The 6,000-nt window shown below is 39.3% G+C and overlaps 1 protein-coding gene across 1 annotated transcript in view; it reads left to right on the forward strand.

Moving 5' to 3' along the window:
* The window catches only part of OPA1 (OPA1, mitochondrial dynamin like GTPase), an 87,347-nt gene extending 82,947 nt beyond the window's left edge, over positions 1-4,400 (forward strand). Inside the window, exon 31 of the mRNA XM_018567184.1 lies at positions 4,391-4,400. The gene's annotated coding sequence lies outside the window, so the exon portion shown is untranslated. The remainder of the gene's footprint in view (positions 1-4,390) is intronic.
* Positions 4,401-6,000: the final 1,600 nt, after the last annotated feature.

The raw sequence follows: 6,000 nt of genomic DNA on the forward strand, positions 1-6,000 counted from the left end.
AGTGTCCTCAAGCACTTCCACTGCTGGAAGATTTCTTTTGCCAGTGCAAATCTCTTGTTTCCTGCAGAAACTCCTTGTTTTACAGATTACCACAACAAGTCTCTTGAAATGTATTTCTACTTCCAAAGTCAAATTTGAGAACCTCCCACTATATGTTTGTTATATGTTCCTATTCACACAGCACACCTAAAAATATATTTTTTTAAACTATGTATTTCTTACCTTTCTAGTTGCTTCTACATGGGACTGCAAGCTGTTCTGAACAATTTCAGAAGGCAAGGACAGAGTTAGTTTCCCCTCGTTGGCATAAGATGCAGAATCCAGGTTTCAGGATCTTGAATCTTTTGTTAGGACTGACAGTGTTGAAATCTAGTTTACAATTCATAATGACAACAGACAGGGTTAATTATAGTAAACATTAACTCCACGCCCCCATCCTCAACATTACATATAGGGGAAGCTAGGTAGGATTTTTTAAGCAAGTAAAAACACTTAAAGATGGAAGCAGCCATTTTTAAATATTTTGTTTAGGTTATGCTATGTTATTGAGAACATGTAACAAATATAAATATGTTTTTATTCCAATTTGACTGTAAATGTGGAAATGCACTTTAAGTATTCATAGTAATGGCACTATAAATGGCCATTTATCAAAGTGTCTGATTGATGAGCTATAGGTTAGGTTCTTCTTCTGTCTCAGGTTTGCAGTGGCGAAGTGAGAAGAAAAATCAAATTGACCAATGTAGACACTTGAATAAATACGATCAGTCTCTAACATTACTGCTTGTCACAACTGAACTACTAGACTTCTCATATATAGGGTCTTTGCACCTAATGACCTAAAGATGGGATAGTATAATACAGTCTCATGAACACATCTGTTATATGTCGATCACGCCCTCTAAGGAGCAGTGATGCTTGTGGGTAATTCCCAGAAACATGTTTTCTACTATTTAGCACAGCTCAATTTTCTGTCAGAAAGACAACACATGCAAACACTGTTTTAGATTTTCGGAAATATTACTGAGTAACAGTCGCCCCCCCCCCCCGACCCCCCCACACCTTAGAGGAGACTATTATACTGTTCCACGAATTGCGGCTGACCACAGGATGTTTCTTGTGTTCTTGTAATATACACAAATTTCATGTTTGTGTTCGGCAAACCATTAAATATTTATTTTTTTCAAAATGTAAACTATGACTTAGATATAATTGGTAATTATTTTATTTCTGAAACTTTACAGTATAGAGGTTTTTACACTTGATGTATCATTCTGGCATGGTTTGCAGCTGCGCACTGTTAGATGCCATAGAAAAGGAAATGTTTAATTTGACTTTTCAGAAATCTTAAAATAAAGTTCTTTTTTCAAACATGTAAGGGAACAAAGCAGCAAAGTTGAAGAGTTAACTCTTGTGAGTACACTGCAGTATTTTTGTTTTATAACTTTTTTTTTTTTAGGATAGGATAGTTCTGGCTAGATGTATTTTTGCATTGAACAGCATCAGACCAACTTACTCAGCCTCTTTTGCATCTTTCCCTTTTTAAAGGCTTAAATCTTGCCTAAACTGTACTGTTGAATGGCAATTCTTACAACAATGTAGTTCTACCCAAACTATGACTGTCACTACTGCCTTAACATACATCTCTACTGCAAAATAAATATTATGTGACCACTCCCCATGAAGTTAGTAGGCAGCATAAGGTACCAAAACATAATTTTCTCTTGACAGCCTTGCCTAAGGTTCCTATGGAAGTACAGACTTTCTGAAAGTCAGTATTTGCATTGGCTCAGGCTTGCCTTCAGTATCACTCAGGCCTGGCGATAGGTTGCTTTGGGACTGAGCACTGTATCATGGGAAATGAATGAGGGGAGTGGTGTGTCGACTCTCCCCATACCCCAGAAGTCAGGATATTTAAGGGGCTCTAATGGTGACTGAGTGTAGAGTAATTCAGAATGTAGTAGATCCCATCGCACTCCTGACCGGATAAAGCCCAAACAAAAATCGGGGGTGCTGAAGGTGACTGCAGATGCCTCCGCACATCAAACGCAAGAAACCATAAAGTCCATAACAGTCAATCTCCTTTATTGACTGACTGTTGTGATGTCACATAAACAAAGTGATGTTTCGAGACCAGGCAGTCCCTTCAGGCAAACAAAAAGCGCTTTTTGTTTGCCTGAAGAAGGGACCGCCTGGTCTGGAAACGTCGCTTTGTTTATGTGACCTCACGATAATCCGTCAATAAAGGAGATTGACTGTTATTTACAACGCAGTGTGAGTGACTTTATGGTTTGTTGAGTGTAGAGTAAGATAAATATCTGTCACCTTACAATGCCTATCTAATTTTTTTTTTCCTGCATTAAAGATGCTTTTTAAATAACCAATTCGCATTAAACATCTTCTCCGTTTTTCCCTGGCTGCTTTTTTAGCGAATGCGGTCATTAACTGTAATTGTCAATAGAAGACCACAGCCGATAACTTAATATAACTTTGTTAGGCGCTTCGTTCTTCAATGGATGTTTTTGGATAAAAGGTTGAAGAGTTAGATTTACATTGCCTCTAAATCTGGCTATGCAGGTGACCACAGTGCAGACTTTCATATTTGCGCAAAATTTCAATAGACCAAGTCACATGTGCGCAACACCCACAGCCAAGAATTGGACTCATTCACAGTAAAATTAGATTGCCATCTAACCGCATCTTCTAGTCATACTTATGAATATCCGTCACATGGTAGCAGGTGTCAGATGTTTGTGTCCAGTAGCATAAGATCTGAGTTGCTTGTTTGGTTGTCAGAACCATGCAGTATCTTTCCCCATAAAAGCAGACTTTACAGTCTGCTTACAACCTGATGAATTGAAAACAGAACCGTTCCTCCAAAGCTGCCTCGAGCTGTCAGTCACGTGTAGGCCGCCTGGGACTGAGCTCTGAAAGAATACCCTGGCTTTACCCAGTCTGAAATACTTGCCTTGTACTAAAGTAATTTGGCGTCCCTCATAACTGGTGTGTGTATACAGCATGATGTGTTAAGAGTGCCCAGGTATTTATTAAATGCTACTGTAATTTGGTCTCAAAGAAAATAAAATACCATTTTGACAAAGTTTTTTTTTTTTTGTCCTGTGTTTCTTTTAAACTCACTTTCAGTAAATGACATGACTCAGACTTTTCTGTACATATTTCAGTAACCACTGTCAAGCTAGCTGTCAGTACACCACTTAGAGAACTGTGATACATATGGGATTGGAGTATAGGATCTGTTATCTGGTCTTGCCCTTGATGAAGTGTGGTTACACACAATCAGTGGGGGTGCTATACCCACTCTTGGCTCTGTACGTGCTGTTTCCAATAAAGGATTTACTGTGCAGCAATCCTGTGGCTGCTTGAAATTCTCTGCTTGTTAGTCTGTGGTGATGACTGTAAGCGGTGGTTTCTTTTTTTGTTTTTGTAGCTTATAGTAAATCAGGACAGCAATCTACACTCCATATTAGGATGAAAATTAGATTAAAGGGCCACACCACCCTATTGTAAGACCGGGAAAATTCAAATTCCTGAGCTCAATACTATATCTTAGGCCCCGTTCACATATAGCGACATACCTTTTGCAGCGGATCCGCACGGCCGGGATAGCGCGACTTTCGGGGCGACGTTCCAGCGACGATCCAGCGACGGTAGCGCGACCTTCCCCGTCGGGCTCCATAGAAAAAAAGTAAAATCGCGCAAAATCCGCCGAAAAAAGGGTCCGGTAGAAGCGACTTGCGACCGCGACGCGCGACATGGAGTTAAGACAGCTCCATTGAATAACATTGGCCGGCGACTTCTCGCGATATCGCGCGGCAAAAATGCGCGATATCGCGGCGGAAATCGCGCGACAATTCGCTCAATGTGAACAGGGCCTTAATCATTGACTTTTAGCCTTGTTCATTTCAGGAAGCAGTTTGGTAACTTTCTAACAATAATTTGCAAAGAACATTATAACATTATTTTTCAGCTAAATTATAGAGATGCAGAAAGTATTCAATCTGCGTTGCGGAATCAGAACTCACTCTAAAGCGGCTGTGCTACACCTTGGGTGGCTACACCCAAATGATATAAATAGAAAACAGCACTGTGCTGAGAATACAAACTAGTGAAATAAAATTTTTTTTTTTATTCCAAACAATAATCAAATACCGTGTGTTAGGCACAACGTTTGTACAGTGACATCCCAAAAAAATGTTGTTATCCTGCTAAGTGTATCGACACATGAATCATAAACCATATGTATAAATGTTGCCAAAATAAACAACAATAACACAGTGCTGATGTATATCTTGAAGTGCACTCGTATAAATGTCTCGTTAAACAGCCCGTATAACAGGTGTTATGTTCAATCCTTCAACTACACAAACAGTCTATTCCTTCTGGTATAGTGCAAATATAATGTGCAAAGATATATCTTCCAGCTTTTATATCCAAACACCCTCTACGTGCAATACCCAAATATTGCGTGATCCGTGCTATCCACCGTGCTCAGTAATGATCTCAAGCCGCACTCACCAACTCCTATTGTTCACCATATTACAGATGAACAATTTAGCGCTTTAAGACCAATTCCTCTCCTTCGTTTTCTGATATGGTAATTAATCAGAGGTGCTCCTACCACTTCTCAGCATTCATTAGTTATTCACTCCATCCTTAGTACCATCTCCATCGTCCACCCTTCTATTAATACATGCTCCAAAAAACATTTTACTTCTGTCCAACCTTCTTATTCAAATACCCGTCTCACTGCATAGCCAGGCTGATGACCTCACTTTACTCATCTTGTCCCACAGGTATTCAAACACTCTCCTGTCTCTGTCTGCATCCATCCAGTGCAGCCTGGGTCTCAGAGGGGTTTTGTCCATAAAGTGACATTCTTTTTATTTGTTTGCCTAGTGTCCATTTCCTTTAGAGGCAGCAGCATAACCCTACATCTCAGAATCCTTCAGAGCTGTGTCCCTCAACTCCAAGAGAAGGATTTCACGGTAAGAACAAAATCCTTTTTTCTCCCCACAGGTGTTTTTATTTTCATTTTTTGTCAGATCCTAAGATGATGGGGAGCGGCCTAACTAAATAAGGAGAACTTTTGTTATTTTATTAAAATCAGCTTATCTGAACTTAAATTCGCCATTTACTGGTAGATTTTTGTGTAAAAGTTTATACAAAATATCTCCTCTGATGTAATGCCATCAGAGACATGATGATTGTTGTTTTAAATTTGATTTGATGTAAACATTCGATTTTGGAATGAATAAGAGTTTCCTGAAAGAAAACCACATTCACTGCTCATATTTTGTTCATTCAAGAAACATTTTTCCATCCTGCTCCTTTTTTTCATCACTGTGGTCAAAAACAATCATTGTTTTGACCTCATTAACTATTAGAGAATTAAATGAATGTTCTGGAGAAAAAAAATGTTTTCAAACAAAATTCTACTGGTGTATAGCCAGTTTTAGTCTCTCTCGCATCTCTGAGGATGGGATTGGTTCAGTAGTCTACATAAAAATGTGGAATGTGATTGTTCGATTTCTGACATATGCTTCAGTGCTTTGCATGTACTGATGTGTTCTCATCGGTTCCTGCACCCTTCACATTTGCATTCTAAATTGCTAACTTCAGTGCAGTGCTAAGCTGCAGTGCTATCATGAGCAGTGAAGTGTAGCGACCCAGCGAACTGTGGCTGAATTAGTAAAACTACGCAGGAAATTACTCTTACTCTGCCCTTTGACTGTTACCACTCAAAATGACGGAAACAAATATTACTGACACTTTCTGATGGTGGTCAGTCTTCTTCAGAATCCAGGTAATCAAGCTGCAATCTTTTTTTTTATTGGATGTTATTGTTAATATCGGACTAAAGCTGGCCATACACCTTGCGATCTTCAGACGAAACTTTTCGACGTAGGGAAATTTTGACATACGGAAACGCCACCAACCTTGCGAAAATCGTACGATCAACCAAAGTTTTCTAACCTGCTG

The sequence above is a fragment of the Nanorana parkeri genome, unplaced genomic scaffold, assembly GCF_000935625.1.
Source record: "Nanorana parkeri isolate BGI_ZX_2015 unplaced genomic scaffold, ASM93562v1 scaffold29, whole genome shotgun sequence".
NCBI lineage: Eukaryota > Metazoa > Chordata > Amphibia > Anura > Dicroglossidae > Nanorana > Nanorana parkeri.